This window comes from Tachyglossus aculeatus, chromosome 23 (genome assembly GCF_015852505.1).
Source record: "Tachyglossus aculeatus isolate mTacAcu1 chromosome 23, mTacAcu1.pri, whole genome shotgun sequence".
Lineage (NCBI taxonomy): Eukaryota > Metazoa > Chordata > Mammalia > Monotremata > Tachyglossidae > Tachyglossus > Tachyglossus aculeatus.
The window spans coordinates 16748760-16760318 of NC_052088.1; the positions used below are offsets into that span (position 1 = coordinate 16748760).

The 11559-nt window shown below is 45.6% G+C and overlaps 1 non-coding gene across 1 annotated transcript; it reads left to right on the forward strand.

Moving 5' to 3' along the window:
* The first annotated feature begins 8302 nt into the window (after window positions 1-8302).
* LOC119944982 lies at window positions 8303-8440 on the forward strand. Its single transcript, XR_005456119.1, has one exon. It is a non-coding gene; the product is annotated as a small nucleolar RNA SNORA7 (small nucleolar RNA).
* Window positions 8441-11559: the final 3119 nt, after the last annotated feature.

The window sequence follows — 11559 nt, forward strand, 5'->3', positions numbered from 1 at the left end:
TTGCATGAATGAAATGACCAGATCTAGCTGTGATTCCCTGGAGGAAGTTCAGTCCTAAGAGGGAAAATGATGAAGAGACCAGATGAAACAGGTGGAATTCATATAGTTCCATGGCAGCCTATTGGAAATCACATCCTGATGACGTGATCTATGCTTGGCTTTCCACACAACTGGGGATTTGACCCTTCCTTGTTACTTACCGTTTGCAGAGTACTGTTCTTATCACTTGGGAGAGAACAATCAAGTTGGTAGGCATGATCCCTGCCCTCAAGGAGTTTACAGTCTAATGGGGGAGAGCTCAAGGCCCTGCTGAGAGCTCACCTCCTCCAGGAGGCCTTCCCAGACTGAGCCCCTTCCTTCCTCTCCCCCTCGCCCCCCTCTCCATCCCCCCCATCTTACCTCCTTCCCTTCCCCACAGCACCTGTGTATATGTATATATGTTTGTACATATTTATTACTCTATTTATTTATTTATTTTATTTGTACATATCTATTCTATTTATTTTATTTTGTTAGTATGTTTGGTTTTGTTCTCTGTCTCCCCCTTTTAGACTGTGAGCCCACTGTTGGGTAGGGACTGTCTCTATATGTTGCCAATTTGTACTTCCCAAGCGCTTAGTACAGTGCTCTGCACATAGTAAGCGCTCAATAAATACGATTGATGATGATGATGATGATGATAAAATAAATTGCAAATAGGGGAAGCAGCAAATATAAGGATATGTTCATAAGTGTGATGGAGGGAGAGTGAGTAGCAAAGTACTTGGGGGTAGAGGTTTAAGTACCTAGCTGATGCAGAAAGCAGGGAGAATAGGTGGGAGATGAGAGGTTAGTCAAGGAAGGCTTCCTGGAGAAGGTATGACTTTAGTAACGTTTTGAAGATGGGGAGCGGTGGTCTGTCAAATACAAAGGGGGAGTGAATTCCAGGCAGTAGGGAGGATGTGAGCAAGGAGTCGACAGTGAGATGAGATCAAGGCACAGTAAATAGGTTAGCGTTAGAGGCTCCAAGTGTGCGGCCTGGGTTATACTAGAAGATGAGTGTGGTTAGGTAAGAGGGAGAGAGCTGACTGAATGCCTTAAAACTGATTGTGACGAGTTTCTGATGCAGAGATGGATTGGCAAGCATTGGGGGTTTCTGAGGGATGAGGAACTGTGTGCAGAATGATTTTTTGGAGAAATGATCCAGGTAGCAGAGTGAGGTATGTACTGAATGAGGGAGAGCCTGGAAGCAGGAAGGCCAGTGAGAAGGCTGATACAGAAGTCAAAGAAGGATATGGCAAGTGCTTGGACCAGGTTGATCGCAGTTTGTATCAGTTTGTACCAGCTCTATGTGGACGATTCCCAAATCTACTTCTCCAGCCCCAACCTCTCTTTTTCTCTGCAGCCTTGCGTTTCCTTCTGCTTTCAGGACATCTCTACTTTCATTCATTCATTCAATCGTATTTATTGAGCACTTACTGTGTGCAGAGCACTGTACTGAGCGCTTGGGAAGTACAAGTCGGCAACATATAGAGACGGTCCCTACCCAACAGCGGGCACAGTCTAGAAGGGGGAGACAGACAACAGAACAAAACATGGAGACAGGTGTGAAGTCATCAGAATAAATAGAGATAAAGCTAGATGCACATCATTAACAAAATAAATAGAATAATAAATATGTACAAATAAAATAGAGTAATAAATCTGTACAAACATATATACAGGTGCTGTGGGGAGGGGAAGGAGGTAGGGCGGGGGGGGATATCCCCCTTGGATATCCCCCTGACACCACACACAGCATGTTCAAAACAGAACGCCTCATCTTCCCACCCATTTCCAGGAGATATAATCTCCTCCCTTTTCATCCTCACTCAAGGAGGCCTTCCACTGTCTCCCTCTTCTCTGCTGCCCTTCTCCCTCCCAACTGATCTTCGTCCAGTAACCTCCCCAGGGGCCCTATCGCCCTGACATCTCAGGGTGCTTCCTGAGAGTGAATGGGAGCTTGGAGCTAGTAAATGTCTCTGCATTTCACTTTCTGCCTTTCTGAGAGCTCCTCTCTGTCTCTGCCTCTCCTTGCTTGTATCTGTAAGCAAGGGCCCAATACAGTGCTCTTCAACCAATAGGTGCGTGGTTGGAGAGCGCTAGCTCTCTTCCTCCCTTCAAAGCCCTACTGAGAGGTCACCTCCTCCAAGAGGCCTTCCCAGACTGAGCCCCCTTTTCCCTCTCCTCCTCCCCATCCCCCCGCCCTACCTCCTTCCCCTCCCCACAGCACCTGTATATATGTTTGTATAGATTTATCACTCTATTTTACTTGTACATATTTACTATTCTATTTATTTTGTTAATGATGTGCATTTAGCTTTAATTCCATGTATTCTGACGACTTGACACCTGTCCACATGTTTTGTTTTGTTGTCTGTCTCCCCCTTCTAGACTGTGAGCCCGATGTTGGGTAGGGACCGTCTGTATATGTCACCAACTTGTACTTCCCAAGTGCTTAGAGCCTACTGTTGGGTAGGGACTGTCTCTATATGTTGCCAACTTGTACTTCCCAAGTGCTTAGTACAGTGCTCTGCACACAGTAAGCGCTCAATAAATACGATTGATTGATTAGTACAGTGCTCTGCATACAGTAAGTGCTCAGTAAATATGATTGGATTGAATGAATGAATGGTACCACTGAATAGAATGTTTTTCTCTGTCTCAACCTTTCACCATCTTTCCCTTCTTTTTTCATTCATTCAGTCGCATTTATTGAGCGCTTACTGTGTGCAGAGCACTGTACTAAGTGCTTGGGAAGTCCAAGTTGGGAACATATAGAGACGGTCCCTACCCAACAGTGGGCTCACAGTCTAGAAGGGGGAGACAGAGAACAAAACAAAACATATTAACAGAATAAAATAAATAGAATAAATATGTACATGTAAAATAAACAAATAAATAGAGTAATAAATGCATACAAACATATATACATATATACAGGGTGCTGTGGGGAAGGGATGGAGGTAAGGAGAGGGGGATGGAGAGGGGGAGGAGGGGGAGAGGAAGGAGGGGGCTCAGTCTGGGAGGTTTGTCTGTCCTTGTTTTCTGTTTCCTGCCCCTTGTTTCTGTCTCTCACTGGCCCCGAGCTCCCTCTAGCATGTAGGGGCTAATCATCATCATCATCAATCGTATTTATTGAGCGCTTACTATGTGCAGAGCACTGTACTAAGCGCTTGGGAAGTACAAATTGGCAACACATAGAGACAGTCCCTACCCAACAGTGGGCTCACAGTCTAAAAGGGGGAGACAGAGAACAAAACCAAACATACCAACAAAATAAAATTAATAGGATAGATATGTACAAGTAAAATAAATAAATAAATAAATAAATAGAGCAATAAATATGTACAACCATATATACATATATACAGGTGCTGTGGGGAAGGGAAGGAGGTAAGATGGGGGGATGGAGAGGGGGACGAGGGGGTTCCCTTTGACTAGCAGGAAAGGGCTGGGATGCCCCTTGGTCCTGTGGAGAATGAAGGGACACCCAGGATTTCCATCTTGTGGGGCAGAGAGGGGAAAAAGCCCTCAGGAGCAGGGATCCTCATTTGATTACCGTATTTCAGTTTTCTAGGTCCCTTCTCTCCCTCCCGTCTCCTGCCCATCTATAAGTCCTGGCGCTCTGTCTTGGAAGGAAATGAGCTCTGACACGATTTGCTCTACACAAAGCCAGGCTGATTACTTCCCCGTGTTTGCCAATCTTCCCAAGTAACAGGTTGAGCCGACTGCCTTCTAGTTTCTAAGACCTTTTCCCTCTCTCACTTCACCTCATCTGCTTCAGAAGTTGAGCCGTTGGCTCTCTGGAAAAGCTTGACCATTTCCGAGGACCCGATCCTGCCGGGAAGTAGCACGAGCGCATTAGAAGCAGTGTGGCTCGATGGATAGATCTCAGGCATGGGAGTCAGAAGGACCTGGGTTTGAGTCCCAGCTCTGCCACCTGTCTTTTGTATGACCTTGGGCAAGTCACTTAACTTTTCTGTGCCTCAGTTTCCGTAGTAAAATGAGGATTAAGCAGCGTGGCTTCGAGGAAAGAGCACGGACTTGGGAGTCGGAGGTCATGGCTTCAAATCCCCGCTCCGCCGCTTGTCTGCTGTATGACTTTGGGCAAGTCACTTAACTTCTCTGTGCCTCAGTTACCTCATCTGTAAAATGGGGATGAAGACTGTGAGCCCCATGTGGGACAACCTGATCACACTGTATCCTCCCCAGTGCATAGAACAGTGCTTTGCACATAGTAAGCGAACAAATGCCATTATTATTATTATTATTAAGACTGTGAGCCCCACATGGGGCAGGGACTGTGTCCAACCTGATATACCCCAGCACTTAGTACAGTGCCTGGCATATAGTAAGGGATTATCAAATACCATTAAAAAAAAGGCACCCAGAGCTTGAGGCTGGGAGGACATATCTCTAGTCCACCCTCATCTAAGAAATCTCCTCCCCAGTCTGGCCTGTGGAGTCCATCACATGCCCTCTCTTGGTGAGGAATCACTCCAAGGGGGCTTCTTCCTTCCAAGTCGACCTCTCTTGATTGCCACTGTTGGCGTGCAGATTTTAATGAATGCTTTTTCTTTTAGACTTGGGTTCTGAGACAGACAGACTGCGCAGTATGCAGTTTTCCCAATCAACAGTGAAATAAACGAGGACAGCAATTTCAAACTGAGCTGGGAAGCCAAGAATAGCTTTCATGAGGGCAGCTGATCGTAACGTGGAGACTGCTGAAGGGTGACTTTGGGGTCAGAGCTGACCCCTGCCTCAGTAGCTCACCAACTGAAGTGACCATACCCAAGATCACCCCTGTCCTATTTGAAGTCAGTGCTTAATCAGTGTGCACAATAGGATAATGTTTCCTCAAGAAATAAGCATTTGATTTTGATCGTCATTTCTTGTTTTATTAAAAGAGGGTCTGCTCCAGAGATGTTTGCTTCCTTTAGTGTTCTAAACTGCTCCACCTCCCTAATGGGCCCTGGAAAGGTGTAAAGGAAGCAAAGGCAGTTTCTGACCATGCTCAGCTGCAATCCCCTGTAACTCAGTTGTCAGTCAGCTGATAACTTGATTGTCCCTAAACAAAAGACTCTCCATTTAGAAACACAGAAGAAAAGCTTTTATGCACTCTGCAAATATATTCATATTGATTTCTTCAAAGAGCAAGAAAGTAATCTATCAACTGTGCCTAATAAAGCCAGGATGATTTTACTGTAATTATGTGCTGCAGATTAAGACTTAGGGATTGTTTTTTTTTTTTTTTTTTAACAAAATCAGTTATATCTGTTGAGTTGCTCCACATTGTGTTAAAAGCCGATGTCAGATGTTTCGGCTAAGCTCTAGGCAACAGAAAAAGCCATCAGCAAACAGTCCCTTTCCCCAGCATTAATTGAAAGAAAATTAGGGTTATATAACTATCCCAATTTCCCCCCTCACTCCTGGGCATGGGACAAGAGGATGCGAAGATCCTTTGAGTGTTTCTTAAGGAAGGTGACCAGAAGCTCACTGTGGGCAGGGAACATGTCTACCAACTGTGTTATATTGTACTCTCCCAAGCATTTAGTACAGTCAGTGCTCAATAAATGCAATTGATTGATTTCCTAGGGTCCAAGGCAGGACAGGGGCATGGCCAAAAAAAGGAGATGAGTGGGACACAGAAAGACAGAATGGGAGCCCTGGGGAGACACACTGAGGAGGAGATTTAAGAAAAGTAAAAAAATTGTCATGGATAATAATTACCTTGGTCATTTAGACTGTCTGTATGACCTTGGGAAAGAGCACCAGACTGGTAGCCAAGAAATCCAGGTTCTAGTCTCAGCTCCACCACTAGCCTGCTCTGTGACCTGGGAGAGATCGCAGCCTCTCTTGGCCTCAGATTCCTTATCTTTAAAATAGAGATCTACTAGAGTGGGACCCACATGGGGGACAGGGACTGGATCCCACTTGATAACCTTCTATCTACCCCAGCACCGAGAAAGTGGTAAGCATTTAATACGGGCCATAATTACAGGAAGAAACAGAACGAGGGAGGGATGGATATAGGATGAGAAAAATAGAGAAGGGAAGAAAGTGAAGGTTAAAGAGAGAAGGAGGTGCAGGTATGGAGGCTCTCTGAGCTGCTTTCAGCTGCTGTTCTTTTTCGCTCCGCTGCCATCCTTTTTCTTCACCCTCTGCTGCCCAACCACAGCAGACCCAGCCCGTCCTGGGTGGAGACTAACGGGCCCAAAAAGCCAATCTGTGGGGCTACTAGGGCCAGAAGCCGGCCATGCCACAGTGCCCCAAGCCAGGTAGCTGATTGGCACACTAAAACTGACCCTTCCAGGCAGTTTCTGGGTATTTCCAGCCCGAATGAACAGCATGTTTCTGGCTAAGCCAGTGACTCCGTGAATGGCCCAGAACCATCGTCATCATCAATCGTATTTATTGAGCGCTTACTATGTGCAGAACACTGTACTAAGCGCTTGGGAAGTACAAGTTGGCAACATATACAGTCCCTACCCAACAGTGGGCTCACAGTCTAAAAGGGGGAGACAGAGAACAGAACCAAACATACTAACAAAATAAAATAAATAGAATAGAATAATAGAACCATAGGGAAGCAGTGTGATGTAGTGGGAATCAGAGGACCTGGGTTCTAATCCCAGATCCTCCACTTGTCTGCTGTGTGACCTCGGACAAGTCACCTAACTTCTCTGTGCCTCAGTTACCTCGTCTGTAAAGTGGGGATCAAGGCTGTGAGCCCTATGTGGACTGTGTCCAAAGTGATTATCTTGTATCGACCCCAGTGCTTAGTACAGTACCTGATACGTAGTAAATGCTTTGCAAATACCGTCATAAAAAAACAGAAACAATTCAATCACAGTGTGAGCGCTGCAGCAGGGATACCTGCTGATAATAATAATAATAATAATAATGGCATTTATTAAGCACTTACTATGTGCAAAGCACTCCACCCCAAATAGGAAACAGAGCCTGAGGTGGCTTCCTCCTCTCCTCTTCCTCCTCCTCTTCCTCCCCATTGTCAGGCACTGCTGCTCCGGCTGTAGGATTCTCCTCTGCCACCCCAGCTGGAAGCAGGCTTTTGGGTGGTGGTACAGAATTCCCTAAAGTGTGGCTTTCCCACCCAAATCAGGACTCGGTTCTCTTAATAATAATAATAGTAATGACGGTATTTGTTAAGTGCTTACTATGTGTGAAGCACTGTTCTAAGCGCTGGGAGGGATACAAGGTCATCACGTTGTCCCACGGGGGGGGGTCACAGTCATAATCCCCATTTTACGGATGAGGGAACTGAGGCCCAGAGAAGTGAAGTGACTTGCCCGAGGTCACACAGCTGACAAGTGGCAGAGCCGGGATTTGAACCCATGACCTCTGACTCCAAAGCCCAGGCTCTTTCCACTGACCCACGCTGCTTCTCTCTTACATTAAAGGCGCTCGCTACTGCAAGCTGACAGAATTGCTCTCTTGGTGCTCAGGGCCCTCTCTGCAGTGATTCTCCTTCCCCAAGTATTGCTAAATTATATAGACCTCAGAGGGGATATGGCTTGGAGAATGTTTGGGAAGCACTGTGGCCTAGTGGAAAGCGTATGGGCCTGGGAATCAGAGAGCCTGGATTCTCTCCCAGCTCTACCACTTGTCTCCTGTGAGACTTTGCTTGGGCAAGTCACTTAACTTCTCTGTGTCTCAGTTTCCTCATCTGTAAAATGGGGATTAAATCTTGCTCCCTCCTACTTAGACTGTGGGCCTCCTGTGGGACAGGGACTGTGTCCAACCTGATTACCTTATATCATCATCATCAATCGTATTTATTGAGCGCTTAGTGTGTGCAGAGCACTGTACTAACCACTTGGGAAGTACAAGTTGGCAACATATAGAGACAGTCTCTACCCAACAGTGGGCTCACAGTCTACCCTAGTACTTAATGGAATATAGTGCTTGGAACATAGTAAGTGCCTAAGAAGTACCATAATAATAATAATAATAGCCATAATCATTATTATTATCACTGTTAAAGGAGCTGGCTTTAATAGAATGAAAGCTACTTCTCTTTCAAGTACTAGATTAACTCACTCCAAGGTGGGCGTCACAGCTGAGCTAAGAGTGCTGTACAGGTGGGGGGGGGGGGGGGGCTCTGTCTTTTATCTTTTTAGATTTTTAGATAGCAAGCCCCCCGTGGGACAGGAACCATCTCGAATTCCTACCTGTGTACTCTTCCCCAGCACTTAGTACAGTGCTCTACACACAGTAAGTGCTGAATAGATACTATTATTACCACTACTACCATCTTCTGCCCCTCTCAGGGTCACATCTGGAGAGTTTCCAGTACTCTACCAATCTCGACTACGGGAGGGAGAGTCAAGCAGAGGCTTGTCCATTCCATTCCTAGCTTGGCCAGTGGCTAGCGAGTGGAAGGCAATCTGCTACAAGTCAAAACTCAACTATGCTGGACAACAGTAGCATGGGAGAGAGTCAATCAATCAATCAATCAATCAGTCGTATTTATTGAGCGCTTACTGTGTGCAGAGCACTGTACTAAGCGCTTGGGAAGTCCAAGTTGGCAACATATAGAGACAGTCCCTACCCAACAGTGGGCTCACAGTCTAAAAGGGGGAGACAGAGAACAAAACCAAACATACTAACAAAATAAAATAAATAGGATAGATATGTACAAGTAAAATAAATAAATAAATAGAGTAATAAATATGTACAAACATATATACATATATACTGGTGCTGTGGGAAAGGGAAGGAGTCGAGGGCGGAGATTCAAGTTTACTGAGCAGAAGGAGGCAGTGGTAAACCACTTCGGCATTTTTACCAAGAAAATTCTACGGATACCCGTAGATACCCGTAGATACGGATACCCGTACTCTACAGAAAACCCCGGCCCACGTCCTCCCCCTGGCCTGGAATGCCCTCCCTCCGCACATCTGCCAAGCTAGCTCTCTTCCTCCCTTCAAAGCCCTACTGAGAGCTCACCTCCTCCAGGAGGTCTTCCCAGACTGAGCCCCCTTTTCCTCTCCTCCTCCCCCTCCCCACAGCACTTGTATATATTCGTTCAGATTTATTACTCTCTTTATTTTACTTGTACATATTCACTATTCTATTTATTTTGTTAATAACGTGCATATAGCTATAATTCTATTTGTTCTGACGATTTTGACACCTGTCTACATGTTTTGTATTGCTGTCCGTCTCCCCCTTCTAGACTGTGAGCCCGTTGTTGGGTAGGGACCGTCTCCATATGTTGCCAACTTGTACTTCCCAAGCGCTTAGTACAGTGCTGTGCACACAGTAAGCGCTCAATAAATCCGATTGAATGAATGAATGAATGAATACGGATACACTACCAGAACGATTGCTAATAGAGGTGGGGTGTTCTGGGAGAGACGTGTCCATGGCGTCGCTATGGGTTGGAGACGACTCGACGGCATAAGACAAGACCACCTTCTGGGCCTGCAGGCCTGGCAGCCTTAGCCCCTCTCCTGTTTTTAGGGCAGAGGAGACAATGTGTGAAGTATCACAGGCCCAGTCCCTGCCCCAGTCATCACCTCTGCCCCCTCACCCCCTCTCCCCCCAACAGTGACAAGGAACAGAGATGAGGGTAGAGAGGGGTCTACCCTCAGGAAGGGAGTTTTATCATGAAATCCCTAGACAAAGACACAGTGGGCTACAGCTGCCTGGGAATCCTCCTTTCCCTATTCACCTAGGCCTGACTGGTGAGGAGAATGTGGAAGTCAGAGAGTGCAACTCTTAACAAATTGTTAAGTGACTCCCCCGCTCTCTAATAACAATCATAATAATAGTAATGATGGCATTTATTGAGCGCTTACTAGGTGCCACGCACTCTTCTAAGCGCTGGGGAGGTTACAAGGGGATCAGAAGCAGCGTGGCTCAGTGGAAAGAGCCCGGGCTTTATAGTCAGAGGTCATGGGTTTGAATCCCGACTCTGCCACATGTCTGCTGTATGACCTTGGGCAAGTCACTTCTCTAAGCCTCAGTGACCTCATCTGTAAAATGGGGATTAAGACTGTGAGCCCCACGTGGGACAACCTGATCTAGACTGTGAGCCCGCTGTTGGGTAGGGACCGTCTCTATATGTTGCCAACTTGTACTTCCCAAGGGCTTAGTACAGTGCTCAGCACACAGTAAGCGCTCAATAAATACGAATGAATGAATGAATATATATTGTGTCTATATTGTGATATTACAAGTCTCTGCAGTTTACATTGGAACTAATTTGTAAAAGTTCAATTTTTAAGGTTCAGGAATACCAGTAAACCATTTCTAATGTTTTAAGAAGACTATATGATCAGCAGTAAAAGCAAGAGTGAAGTAACTAAGAATCCCAGGTCCTCTTTACCTTGCTTCTCTGCGGTGACCTGACAATCAGCCATTACTTTAATGAGAAAATACAGTTACCTTGACATTTTAACGTATAAAATATAAAATCTCTACAGCTTTATGCTGGTTGACACTTAACCAGTGTAGTAATAAGGTCTTCTGAACTCCAGGTCTCTTGGAAACAGCAAGCATCTAGTATTTAATGGCAGTGACAAGACTCGAACCATCAATCCATAATATTTATTGAGCGTCTACTGGCTGCGGAATACTGGACTAGGCATTTGAGCCAGTTATAAATCTTTTAGAATGGTGTTACAAATCATCAGTTTTCTGCTACAATGGCCGTGTCTGGTCATTTAGTATTCTGTAGTTGCAACATATTTCTCAAAACTGTCAATTTGTTCACACAATCTAAGTCTGCTTAAAATGAATTAAGTTTTAAGAGCTCTCCTTCACCCTATAAATGCCATTTACCCTGTAATCTCCTATTGTAGGGTAAAAACAAAGCGAGAGTAAGGAGGTGGGGAGGAAAAAGAGAGTGTCCAGTAGCTCAATAAACTAACTACCCGTAAAATTCCAGTCCTCACTGTCCTCAACTGTCTCCTAACTTTTGTTTCTACTAATTATTTCTTCAGTCTTTCTCAACTTGTTTCTCCTTTAATGCTATGAATTTATTGCAGATATGATGTGAATGAGTAAATCGTACCCCCAAAGAAATACTCAAGGTCAGAGGAAGCTTAGTCACCAGCACAGACTCTTCCTCCAAATTAGGAAGTTTCACCGCTAAGGAAGTACCACCAGTATGGAAGTTGCTGCCTTCCTCCTGTCTCGAGGAGGCAAGGTGAAAGATGTGATGTAGCGAGGCTGGAATCTGCTCTTAGTCATTGGCTTCCGGAACTGCAGGATGAATCCAGGCCTCCGAAAGGTCCAGCGGACAAAAAGTCCTTTGTGTTTTCAGGGTTTCGTGAATAGGAAATCATGATGACTAATCGTACTCTCCGCTTCAATCCATAGAGGATGAGCTCTTCCACGTCCGGTCTGACCTGGTAGTTGGGGAATGCACGAGGCGGGACTGCAGCTGCTTTTCTAATGGTTTATTTGCCACCTTGGCAAATCCTTCTGATAAGGGGATGGATTACTTGGGACCTATCCCAGAGCAGGCCCTGGGTTCTGGGGTTTTGCACAGCAGATGCCAGGGGAGGG